Below are 12,914 nucleotides of genomic sequence, written 5' to 3' on the forward strand. Positions count from 1 at the left end.
CGGATTGGGTGCGGTGGGATGGAGCGGAATGGGTGCGGTGGGATGGAGCGGAATGGGTGCGGTGGGATGGAGCGGAGTTGGTGCGATGGGACAGAGCGGAGTGGGTGCGGTGGGACGGAGCGGAGTGGGTGCGGTGGGACGGAGCGGAGTGGGTGCGGTGGGCCGGAGTGGAGTGGGTGCGGCAGGACGGAGAAGAGTGGCTGCGGTGGGACGGAACGGAGTTGCGGTGGGACGGAGCGGACTTGCTGCGGTGGGACACAGCGGAGTGTGTGCGGTGAGACTGAGCGGAGTGAGTGCGGTGGGACGGAGCGGAGTGGGTGCGGTGGGCCGGTCCGGAGTGGGTGCGGTGGGATAAAGAGGAGTGGGTGCTGTGGGACGGCGTGGCGTGAGTGCAGTGGGGTGGAGCGGAGTGGGTGAGGTGGGACAGAATGGATTTGGTGCAGTGTGACGGAACGGAGTGGGTGAGGTGGGAGAGAGTGGAGTGGGTGCGGTGGGCCAGAGCGGAGTGGGTGCGGTAGGACGGAGCGGAGTGGCTGCGGTGAGACGGAGCGGAGTGGCTGCGGTGGGACGGAGCGGAGTGGCTGCGGTGGGATGGAGCGGAGTGTGTGCGGTGAGACTGAGCGGAGTGAGTGCGGTGGGACGGAGCGGAGTGGGTGCTGTAGGACGGAGCGGAGTGTGTGCGGTGGGGTTGAGCGGAGTGAGTGCGGTGGGACAGAGCGGAGTTGGTGCGGTGGGATGGAGCGGAGTGGGTGCGGTGGGATGGAGCGGAGTTGATGCGATGTGACTGAGATGAGTGAGTGCTGTGAGCCGGAGCGGTGAGGGTGCGGTGGGACGAAGCGGAGTGGCTGAGGTGGGACGGAGCGGAGTGGGCGCGGTGGGACTAAGCGGAGTGAGTGCGGTGGGACGGAGCGGAGTGGGTGCGGTGGGACAGAGCGGAGTGGGTGCGATGGGACGGAGCGGATTGGGTGTGGTGGGATGGAGCGGAGTGGGTGCGATGGGACAGAGCGGAGAAGGTGCGGTGGGACGAAGCGGAGTGAGTGCAGTGGGGTGGAGCGGTGTGAGTGCGGTGGGACGGAGCGGAGTGGGTGGGGTGAGACGGAGTGGTGTGGGTGCGGTGGGCCGGAGTGGAGTGGGTGCGGTAGAACGGAGCGGAGTGAGTGCGGTGGGCCGGTGCGGAGTGGTTGCGGTGGGACAGAGCGGAGTGGGTGATGTGGTACGGAGCGGAGTGGGTGCGGTGGTGTGGAACGGAGTGGGGTCGGTGGGACGGAGCGGACTCGGTGTGGTGGGACTGAACTGATTGGGTGCGGTGGGACTGAGCGGAGTGGTTGCGGTGGGACGTAGTGGACTGGGTGAGGTGGGACGGAGCGGAGTTGGTGCGTTGGGACGCAGTGGAGTGGTTGCAGTGGGGTGGAGAGGAGTGGGTGAAGTGGGACAGAGTGGAGTGGATGGCGGTGGGAGGGAGCAGAGTGGGTGAGGTGGGACGGAGTGGAGTGAATGCAGTGGGGTAGAGAGGAGTGGGTGCGGTGGGACTGAGCGGAGTGGGTGCGGTGGGGTGGAGAGGAGTGGGTTTGGTAGGAACGAGCGGATTGGATGCGGTGGGTTGGAGCGGAGTGGGTGAAGTGGGAAGGAGCCGAGTGGCTGCGGTGGGACTGAGCGGAGTGAGTGAGGTGGGACGGAGCGGAGTGGGTGCAGTGGGACGGAGCGGAGTGGGCGCGGTGGGACAGAGCGGAGTGGGTGCGGTGGGACGGAGCGGAGTGGGTGCGGTGGGACAGAGCGGAGTGGGTGCGGTGGGACGGAGCGGAGTGGGTGCGGTGGGACAGAGCGGAGTGGGTGCGGTGGGACGGAGCGGAGTGGGTGCGGTGGGACTGAGCGGAGTGGTTGCGGTGGGACGTAGTGGACTGGGTGAGGTGGGACGGAGCGGAGTTGGTGCGTTGGGACGGAGCGGAGTGATTGCAGTGGGGTGGAGCGGAGTGGGTGAAGTGGGACAGAGTGGAGTGAATGCAGTGGGGTAGAGAGGAGTGGGTGCGGTGGGACTGAGCGGATTGGGTGCGGTGGGACAGAGCGGAGTGGGTGCGGTGGGTGGAGAGGAGTGGGTGTGGAGGGCACGAGCGGATTGGGTGCGGTGGGAAGGAGCGGTGTGGGTGCGGTGGGACTGAGCGGAGTGAGTGCGGTGGGACGGAGCGGAGTGGATGCGGTGGGACGGAGTGGCATGATTGCATTGGGGTGGAGAGGAGTGGGTGAGGTGGGACAGAGTGGAGTTGGTGCGGTGTGACGGAACGGAGTGGGTGAGGTGGGACAGAGTGGAGTGGGTGCGGTGGGATGGAGCGGAGTGGGTGCGGTGGGATGGAGCGGAGTTGATGCGATGTGACTGAGATGAGTGAGTGCTGTGAGCCGGAGCGGTGAGGGTGCGGTGGGACGAAGCGGAGTGGCCGAGGTGGGACGGAGCGCAGTGTGTGCGGTGGGACTGAGCGGAGTGGGTGCGGTGTGACTGAGCGGAGTTGGTGCGGTGGGACAGAGCGGAGTGGGTGCGGTGCGATGGAGCGGAGTGGGTGCTGTAGGACGGAGTGGAGTGGGTGCAGTGGGACGGAGCGGAGTGGGTGCTGTAGGACAGAGCGGAGTGGGTGCGATGGGATAGAGCGGAGTGGGTGGGGTGGGATGGAGCGGAGTCGGTGAGGTGGGACAGAGCGAATTGGGTGCGGTGGGACGGAGCGGAGTGGGTGAGGTGGGACGGAGCGGAGTGGGTGCGGTGGGACAGAGCGGAGTGGGTGCGGTGGGACGGAGCGGAGTGGGTGCTGTGGGGTGGAGCGGAGTTGCAGTGGGACGGAGCGGAGTGATTGCAGTGGGGTGGAGCGGAGTGGGTGAAGTGGGACAGAGTGGAGTGAATGCAGTGAGGTAGAGAGGAGTGGGTGCGGTGGGACTGAGCGGATTGGGTGCGGTGGGGTGGAGAGGAGTGGGTGTGGACGGCACGAGCGGATTGGGTGCGGTGGGTTGGAGCGGAGTGGGTGAAGTGGGAAGGAGCGGTGTGGGTGCGGTGGGACTGAGCGGAGTGAGTGCGGTGGGACGGAGCGGAGTGGGTGCGGTGGGACGGAGCAGAGTGGGTGCGGTGGGACTGAGCGGAGTGAGTGCGGTGGGACGGAGCGGAGTGGGTGCGGTGTAACGGAACGGAGTGGGTGCGGTGGGACGGAGCAGAGTGGGTGCGGTGGGACGGAGCGGAGTTGGTGCGGTGGGACAGAGTGGAGTTGGTGCGGTGGGATGGAGCGGAGTTGATGCGATGTGACTGAGATGAGTGAGTGCTGTGAGCCGGAGCGGTGAGGGTGCGGTGGGACGAAGCGGAGTGGCTGAGGTGGGACGGAGCGGAGTGGGCGCGGTGGGACTAAGCGGAGTGGGTGCAGTGGGACGGCGCGCAGTGTGTGCGGTGGGACTGAGCGGAGTGGGTGCGGTGTGACTGAGCGGAGTGGGTGTGGTGGGACTGAGCGGAGTGAGTGCGGTGGGACGCATCAGAGTGGGTGTGGTGGGACGGAGCAGAGTGGGTGCGGTGGGACACAGCGGAGTGGGTGCTGTAGGACGGAGCGGAGAGGGTGCGGTGGGACTGAGCGGAGTGAGGTGCTGTAGGAGGGAGCAGAGTGGGTGCTGTAGGACGGAGCCGAGCCGGTGCGGTGGGACAGAGCAGGGTGGGTGCTGTAGGACGGAGCCGAGTCGGTGCGGTAGGACAGAGCAGAGGCGGTGCTGTAGGACGGAGCGGGGTGGGTGCAGTGGGATGGAGCGGAGTGTATGCTGTAGGACGGAGTGGAGTGGTTGCGGTGGGACGGAGCGGAGTGGGTGCTGTAGGACAGAGTAGAGTGAGTGCGGTGGGACTGAGCGGAGTGGGAGCGGTGGGACGGAGTGGAGTGGGTACTGTAGGACGGAGCGGAGTGGGTGTGGTGGGACTGAGCGGAGTTGGTGCGGTGGGACAGAGCGGAGTGGGTGCGGTGGGATGGAGCGGAGTGGGTGCGGTGGGACTGAGCGGAGTGAGTGCGGCGGTACGGTGCGGAGTGGGTGCGGTGGGAAGGAGCGGAGTGGGTGCTGTAGGACAGAGCGGGGTGGGTGCTGTAGGACAGAGCGGAGTGGGTGCGATGGGATAGAGCGGAGTGCGTGGGGTGGGACGGAGCGGAGTGGGTGAGATGGGACAGAGCGGAGTGGGTAAGGTGGGACAGAGCGGATTGGGTGCGGTGGGACGGAGCGGAGCGGGTAAGGTGGGTCGGAGCGAATTGGGTGCGGTGGGAAGAAGCGTACTGGATGCAATGGGACTGAGCGGAGTGGGTGCTGTAGGATGGAGCGGAGTGGGTGCTGTAGGACAGAGCCGAGTCGGTGCGGTGGGACAGAGCAGAGTGGGTGCTGTAGGACGGTGCGGGGTGGGTGCGGTGGGACGGAGCGGAGTGGGTGCGGTGGGACGGAGCGGAGTGGGTGCTGTAGGACGGAGTGGAGTGGATGCGGTGGGACGGAGCGGAGTGGGTGCTGTGGGACGGAGCACAGTGTGTGCGGTGTGACTGAGCGGAGTGGGTGCGGTGGGATGGAGCGGAGTGGGTGCGGTGGGATGGAGCGGAGTGGGAGCGGTGGGGCGGAGCAGAGTGGATACTGTAGGACGGAGCGGAGTGGGTGTGGTGGGACTGAGCGGAGTTGGTGCGGTGGGACAGAACGGAGTGGGTGCGGTGGGACGGAGAAGAGTGGGTGCGGTGGGATGGAGCGGAGTGGGTGCGGTGGGACGGAGCGTAGTGGGTGCGGTGGGACACAGCGGAGTGGGTGCTGTAGGACGGAACGGAGAGGGTGCGGGGGGATTGAGCGGAGTGAGGTGCTGTAGGAGAGAGCAGAGTGGGTGCTGTAGGAGGGAGCCGAGTCGTTGCGGTGGGACAGAGCAGAGTGGGTGCTGTAGGACAGAGCCGAGTCGCTGCGGTGGGACAGACCAGAGTGGGTGCTGTAGGACGGAGCGGAGAGGGTGCGGTGGGACGGAGCGGAGTGGGTGCTGTAGGACGGAGTGGAGTGGGTGCGGTGGGACGTAGTGGAGTGGGTGCGGTGGGACGGAGCGGAGTTGGTGCGTTGGGACGCAGTGGAGTGGTTGCAGTGGGGTGGAGAGGAGTGGGTGAAGTGGGACAGAGTGGAGTCGGTGAGGTGGGACAGAGCAGAGTGGGTGCGGTGGGACGGAGCGGAGTGGGTGCGGTGGGACGGAGTGGAGTGGGTGCGGTGGGACGGAGCGGAGTGGGTGCTGTAGGACGGAGTGGAGTGGGTGCGGTGGGACGTAGTGGAGTGGGTGCGTTGGGACGCAGTGGAGTGGTTGCAGTGGGGTGGAGAGGAGTGGGTGAAGTGGGACAGAGTGGAGTCGGTGAGGTGGCACAGAGCAGAGTGGGTGCGGTGGGACGGAGCGGAGTGGGTGCGGTGGGACGGAGCACAGTGTGTGCGGTGGGAGTGAGCGGAGTGGGTGCGGTGTGACTGAGCGGAGTGGGTGTGGTGGGACTGAGCGGAGTCAGTGCGGAGGGACGCATCAGAGTGTGTGTGGTAGGTCGGAGCAGAGTGGGTGCTGTAGGACAGAGCCGAGTCGGTGCGGTGGGACAGAGCAGGGTGGGTGCTGTAGGACGGAGCGGAGTGGGTGCGGTGGGATAGAGCAGAGTGGGTGGGGTGGGATAGAGAGGAGTGGGTTTGGTGGGACGGCGTGGCATGAGTGCAGTGGGGTGGAGCGGAGTGGGTGAGGTGGGACAGAGTGGAGTTGGTGCGGTGTGACGGAGCAGAGTGGGTGCGGTAGGACGGAGCGGAGTGGCTGCGGTGGGACGGAGCGGAGTGTGTGCGGTGAGACTGAGCGGAGTGAGTGCGGTGGGACGGAGCGGAGTGGGTGCGGTGGGCCGGTCCGGAGTGGGTGCGGTTGGATAGAGAGGAGTGGGTGCTGTGGGACGGCGTGGCGTGAGTGCAGTGGGGCGGAGCGGAGTGGGTGAGGTGGGACAGAGTGGAGTTGGTGCGGTGTGACGGAACGGAGTGGGTGAGGTGGGAGAGAGTGGAGTGGGTGCGGTGGGACGGAGCGGAGTGTGTGCGGTGGGACTGAGCGGACTGGGTGCGGTGGGACGGAGCGGAGTGTGTGGGGTGGGGTTGAGCGGAGTGTGTGAGGTGGGGTTGAGCAGAGTGAGTGCGGTGGGCCGGAGCGGTGTGGGTGTGGTAGGACGGAGCGGAGTTGCGGTGGGACAGAGTGGAGTTGGTGCGGTGGGATGGAGCGGAGTGGGTGCGGTGGGACTGAGCGGAGTGGGTGCGGTGGGACAGAGCAGAGTGGGTACTGTAGGACGGAGGGGAGAGGGTGCGGTGGGACAGAGCAGAGTGGGTGCTGTAGGACGGAGCCGAGTCGGTGCGGTGGGACAGAGCAGAGTGGGTGCTGTAGGACGGAGCCGAGTCGGTGCGGTGGGACAGAGCAGAGTGGGTGCTGTAGGACGGAGCCGAGTCGCTGCGGTGGGACAGAACAGAGTGGGTGCTGTAGGACGGAGCGGAGAGGGTGCGGTGGGACGGACCGGAGTGGGTACTGTAGGACGGAGTGGAGTGGGTGCGGTGGGACGGAGAAAAGTGGGTGCTGTAGGACAGAGCGGATTGGGTGCGGTGGGATGGAGCGGAATGGGTGCGGTGGGATGGAGCGGAGTGGGTGCGGTGGGATGGAGCGGAGTTGGTGCGATGGGACAGAGCGGAGTGGGTGCGGTGGGACGGAGCGGAGTGGGTGCGGTGGGGTGGAGCGGAGTGAGTGCGGTGGGACTGAGTGGAGTGGGTGCGGTGGGCCGGAGTGGAGTGGGTGCGGCAGGACGGAGAAGAGTGGCTGCGGTGGGACGGAACGGAGTTGCGGTGGGACGGAGCGGACTTGCTGCGGTGGGACACAGCGGAGTGTGTGCGGTGAGACTGAGCGGAGTGAGTGCGGTGGGACGGAGCGGAGTGGGTGCGGTGGGCCGGTCCGGAGTGGGTGCGGTGGGATAAAGAGGAGTGGGTGCTGTGGGACGGCGTGGCGTGTGTGCAGTGGGGTGGAGCGGAGTGGGTGAGGTGGGACAGAATGGATTTGGTGCAGTGTGACGGAACGGAGTGGGTGAGGTGGGAGAGAGTGGAGTGGGTGCGGTGGGCCAGAGCGGAGTGGGTGCGGTAGGACGGAGCGGAGTGGGTGCGGTGAGACGGAGCGGAGTGGCTGCGGTGGGACGGAGCGGAGTGGCTGCGGTGGGATGGAGCGGAGTGTGTGCGGTGAGACTGAGCGGAGTGAGTGCGGTGGGACGGAGCGGAGTGGGTGCTGTAGGACGGAGCGGAGTGTGTGCGGTGGGGTTGAGGGGAGTGAGTGCGGTGGGACAGAGCGGAGTTGGTGCGGTGGGATGGAGCGGAGTGGGTGCGGTAGGATGGAGCGGAGTTGATGCGATGTGACTGAGATGAGTGAGTGCTGTGAGCCGGAGCGGTGAGGGTGCGGTGGGACGAAGCGGAGTGGCTGAGGTGGGACGGAGCGGAGTGGGCGCGGTGGGACTAAGCGGAGTGAGTGCGGTGGGACGGAGTGGAGTGGGTGCGGTGGGACGGAGCGGAGTGGGTGCGGTGGGACAGAGCGGAGTGGGTGCGATGGGACGGAGCGGATTGGGTGTGGTGGGATGGAGCGGAGTGGGTGCGGTGGGATGGAGCGGAGTGGGTGGGGTGAGACGGAGTGGTGTGGGTGCGGTGGGCCGGAGTGGAGTGGGTGCGGTAGAACGGAGCGGAGTGAGTGCGGTGGGCCGGTGCGGAGTGGTTGCGGTGGGACAGAGCGGAGTGGGTGATGTGGTACGGAGCGGAGTGGGTGCGGTGGTGTGGAACGGAGTGGGGTCGGTGGGACGGAGCGGACTCGGTGTGGTGGGACTGAACTGATTGGGTGCGGTGGGACTGAGCGGAGTGGTTGCGGTGGGACGTAGTGGAGTGGGTGAGGTGGGACGGAGTGGAGTTGGTGCGTTGGGACGCAGTGGAGTGGTTGCAGTGGGGTGGAGCGGAGTGGGTGAAGTGGGACAGAGTGGAGTGGATGGCGGTGGGAGGGAGCAGAGTGGGTGAGGTGGGACGGAGTGGAGTGAATGCAGTGGGGTAGAGAGGAGTGGGTGCGGTGGGACTGAGCGGAGTGGGTGCGGTGGGGTGGAGAGGAGTGGGTTTGGTAGGAACGAGCGGATTGGATGCGGTGGGTTGGAGCGGAGTGGGTGAAGTGGGAAGGAGCCGAGTGGCTGCGGTGGGACTGAGCGGAGTGAGTGAGGTGGGACGGAGCGGAGTGGGTGCAGTGGGACGGAGCGGAGTGGGCGCGGTGGGACAGAGCGGAGTGGGTGCGGTGGGACGGAGCGGAGTGGGTGCGGTGGGACAGAGCGGAGTGGGTGCGGTGGGACGGAGCGGAGTGGGTGCGGTGGGACAGAGCGGAGTGGGTGCGGTGGGACGGAGCGGAGTGGGTGCGGTGGGACTGAGCGGAGTGGTTGCGGTGGGACGTAGTGGACTGGGTGAGGTGGGACGGAGCGGAGTTGGTGCGTTGGGACGGAGCGGAGTGATTGCAGTGGGGTGGAGCGGAGTGGGTGAAGTGGGACAGAGTGGAGTGAATGCAGTGGGGTAGAGAGGAGTGGGTGCGGTGGGACTGAGCGGATTGGGTGCGGTGGGACAGAGCGGAGTGGGTGCGGTGGGGTGGAGAGGAGTGGGTGTGGAGGGCACGAGCGGATTGGGTGCGGTGGGAAGGAGCGGTGTGGGTGCGGTGGGACTGAGCGGAGTGAGTGCGGTGGGACGGAGCGGAGTGGATGCGGTGGGACGGAGTGGCATGATTGCATTGGGGTGGAGAGGAGTGGGTGAGGTGGGACAGAGTGGAGTTGGTGCGGTGTGACGGAACGGAGTGGGTGAGGTGGGACAGAGTGGAGTGGGTGCGGTGGGATGGAGCGGAGTGGGTGCGGTGGGATGGAGCGGAGTTGATGCGTTGTGACTGAGATGAGTGAGTGCTGTGAGCCGGAGCGGTGAGGGTGCGGTGGGACGAAGCGGAGTGGCCGAGGTGGGACGGAGCGCAGTGTGTGCGGTGGGACTGAGCGGAGTGGGTGCGGTGTGACTGAGCGGAGTTGGTGCGGTGGGACAGAGCGGAGTGGGTGCGGTGCGATGGAGCGGAGTGGGTGCTGTAGGACGGAGTGGAGTGGGTGCAGTGGGACGGAGCGGAGTGGGTGCTGTAGGACAGAGCGGAGTGGGTGCGATGGGATAGAGCGGAGTGGGTGGGGTGGGATGGAGCGGAGTCGGTGAGGTGGGACAGAGCGAATTGGGTGCGGTGGGACGGAGCGGAGTGGGTGAGGTGGGACGGAGCGGAGTGGGTGCGGTGGGACAGAGCGGAGTGGGTGCGGTGGGACGGAGCGGAGTGGGTGCTGTGGGGTGGAGCGGAGTTGCAGTGGGACGGAGCGGAGTGATTGCAGTGGGGTGGAGCGGAGTGGGTGAAGTGGGACAGAGTGGAGTGAATGCAGTGGGGTAGAGAGGAGTGGGTGCGGTGGGACTGAGCGGATTGGGTGCGGTGGGGTGGAGAGGAGTGGGTGTGGACGGCACGAGCGGATTGGGTGCGGTGGGTTGGAGCGGAGTGGGTGAAGTGGGAAGGAGCGGTGTGGGTGCGGTGGGACGGAGCGGAGTGGGTGCGGTGGGACGGAGCAGAGTGGGTGCGGTGGGACTGAGCGGAGTGAGTGCGGTGGGACGGAGCGGAGTGGGTGCGGTGTAACGGAACGGAGTGGGTGCGGTGGGACGGAGCAGAGTGGGTGCGGTGGGACGGAGCGGAGTTGGTGCGGTGGGACAGAGTGGAGTTGGTGCGGTGGGATGGATCGGAGTTGATGCGATGTGACTGAGATGAGTGAGTGCTGTGAGCCGGAGCGGTGAGGGTGCGGTGGGACGAAGCGGAGTGGCTGAGGTGGGACGGAGCGGAGTGGGCGCGGTGGGACTAAGCGGAGTGAGTGCGGTGGGACGGAGCGGAGTGGGTGCAGTGGGACGGAGCGCAGTGTGTGCGGTGGGACTGAGCGGAGTGGGTGCGGTGTGACTGAGCGGAGTGGGTGTGGTGGGACTGAGCGGAGTGAGTGCGGTGGGACGCATCAGAGTGGGTGTGGTGGGACGGAGCAGAGTGGGTGCGGTGGGACACAGCGGAGTGGGTGCTGTAGGACGGAGCGGAGAGGGTGCGGTGGGACTGAGCGGAGTGAGGTGCTGTAGGAGGGAGCAGAGTGGGTGCTGTAGGACAGAGCTGAGTCGGTGCGGTGGGACAGAGCAGGGTGGGTGCTGTAGGACGGAGCCGAGTCGGTGCGGTAGGACAGAGCAGAGGCGGTGCTGTAGGACGGAGCGGGGTGGGTGCAGTGGGATGGAGCGGAGTGTATGCTGTAGGACGGAGTGGAGTGGTTGCGGTGGGACGGAGCGGAGTGGGTGCTGTAGGACAGAGTAGAGTGAGTGCGGTGGGACTGAGCGGAGTGGGAGCGGTGGGACGGAGTGGAGTGGGTGCGGTGGGATGGAGCGGAGTGGGTGTGGTGGGACTGAGCGGAGTTGGTGCGGTGGGACAGAGCGGAGTGGGTGCGGTGGGATGGAGCGGAGTGGGTGCGGTGGGACTGAGCGGAGTGAGTGCGGCGGTACGGTGCGGAGTGGGTGCGGTGGGAAGGAGCGGAGTGGGTGCTGTAGGACAGAGCGGGGTGGGTGCTGTAGGACAGAGCGGAGTGGGTGCGATGGGATAGAGCGGAGTGCGTGGGGTGGGACGGAGCGGAGTGGGTGAGATGGGACAGAGCGGAGTGGGTAAGGTGGGACAGAGCGGATTGGGTGCGGTGGGACGGAGCGGAGCGGGTAAGGTGGGTCGGAGCGAATTGGGTGCGGTGGGAAGAAGCGTACTGGATGCAATGGGACTGAGCGGAGTGGGTGCTGTAGGATGGAGCGGAGTGGGTGCTGTCGGACAGAGCCGTGTGGGTGCGGTGGGACAGAGCTGAGTGGGTGCTGTCGGACGGTGCGGGGTGGGTGCGGTGGGACGGAGCGGAGTGGGTGCTGTAGGACGGAGTGGAGTGGATGCGGTGGGACGGAGCGGAGTGGGTGCTGTGGGACGGAGCACAGTGTGTGCGGTGTGACTGAGCGGAGTGGGTGCGGTGTGACTGAGCGGAGTGGGTGTGGTGGGACTGAGCGGAGTGAGTGCGGTGGGACGTATCAGAGTGGGTGTGGTGGGACGGAGCAGAGTGGGTGCGGTGGGACACAGCGGAGTGGGTGCTGTAGGACGGAGCGGAGAGGGTGCGATGGGACTGAGCGGAGTGAGGTGCTGTAGGAGGGAGCAGAGTGGGTGCTGTAGGACAGAGCTGAGTCGGTGCGGTGGGACAGAGCAGGGTGGGTGCTGTAGGATGGAGCGGAGTGGGTGCGGTGGGACGGAGCGGAGTTGGTGAGGTGGGACAGAGCGGAGTGGGTGCGGTGGGATGGAGCGGAGTGGGTGCGGTGGGACTGAGCGGAGTGGGTGCGGTGGGATGGAGCGGAGTGGGAGCGGTGGGATGGAGCGGAGTGGGTGCGGTGGGATGGAGCGGAGTGGGAGCGGTGGGACGGAGCAGAGTGGATACTGTAGGACGGAGCGGAGTGGGTGTGGTGGGACTGAGCGGAGTTGGTGCGGTGGGACAGAACGGAGTGGGTGCGGTGGGACGGAGAAGAGTGGGTGCGGTGGGATGGAGCGGAGTGGGTGCGGTGGGACGGAGCGTAGTGGGTGCGGTGGGACACAGCGGAGTGGGTGCTGTAGGACGGAACGGAGAGGGTGCGGGGGGATTGAGCGGAGTGAGGTGCTGTAGGAGAGAGCAGAGTGGGTGCTGTAGGAGGGAGCCGAGTCGTTGCGGTGGGACAGAGCAGAGTGGGTGCTGTAGGACAGAGCCGAGTCGCTGCGGTGGGACAGACCAGAGTGGGTGCTGTAGGACGGAGCGGAGAGGGTGCGGTGGGACGGAGCGGAGTGGGTGCTGTAGGACGGAGTGGAGTGGGTGCGGTGGGACGTAGTGGAGTGGGTGCGGTGGGACGGAGCGGAGGTGGTGCGTTGGGACGCAGTGGAGTGGTTGCAGTGGGGTGGAGAGGAGTGGGTGAAGTGGGACAGAGTGGAGTCGGTGAGGTGGGACAGAGCAGAGTGGGTGCGGTGGGACGGAGCGGAGTGGGTGCGGTGGGACGGAGCGGAGTGGGTGCGGTGGGACGGAGCACAGTGTGTGCGGTGGGAGTGAGCGGAGTGGGTGCGGTGTGACTGAGCGGAGTGGGTGTGGTGGGACTGAGCGGAGTCAGTGCGGAGGGACGCATCAGAGTGTGTGTGGTGGGTCGGAGCAGAGTGGGTGCTGTAGGACAGAGCCGAGTCGGTGCGGTGGGACAGAGCAGGGTGGGTGCTGTAGGACGGAGCGGAGTGGGTGCGGTGGGATGGAGCGGAGTGTGTGCTGTAGGACGGAGTGGAGTGGGTGCGGTGGGACGGAGCGGAGTGGGTGCTGTAGGACAGAGAGGAGTGGGTGCGGTGGGATGGAGCGGAGTGGGTGCGGTGGGATGGAGCGGAGTGGGTGCGGTGGGACTGAGCGGAGTGGGTGCGGTGGGACGGAGCCGAGTGGGTGCGGTGGGACTGAGCGGAGTGGGTGCAGTGTGACGGAGCGGAGTGGGAGCGGTGGGACTGAGCGGAGTTGGTGCGGTGGGACAGAGCGGAGTGGGTGGGGTGAGACGGAGAAGAGTGGGTGCGGTGGGATGGAGCAGAGTGGGTGCGGTAGGACGGAGCGGAGTGGCTGCGGTGGGACGGAGCGGAGTGGGTGCGGTGGGACAGAGCGGAGTGGGTGCGATGGGATAGAGCAGAGTGGGTGGGGTGGGATAGAGAGGAGTGGGTTTGGTGGGACGGCGTGGCGTGAGTGCAGTGGGGTGGAGCGGAGTGGGTGAGGTGGGACAGAGTGGAGTTGGTGCGGTGTGACGGAGCAGAGTGGGTG

The sequence above is a fragment of the Carcharodon carcharias genome, chromosome 14 (assembly GCF_017639515.1).
Source record: "Carcharodon carcharias isolate sCarCar2 chromosome 14, sCarCar2.pri, whole genome shotgun sequence".
In the NCBI taxonomy this organism is placed as follows: Eukaryota; Metazoa; Chordata; class Chondrichthyes; order Lamniformes; family Lamnidae; genus Carcharodon; species Carcharodon carcharias.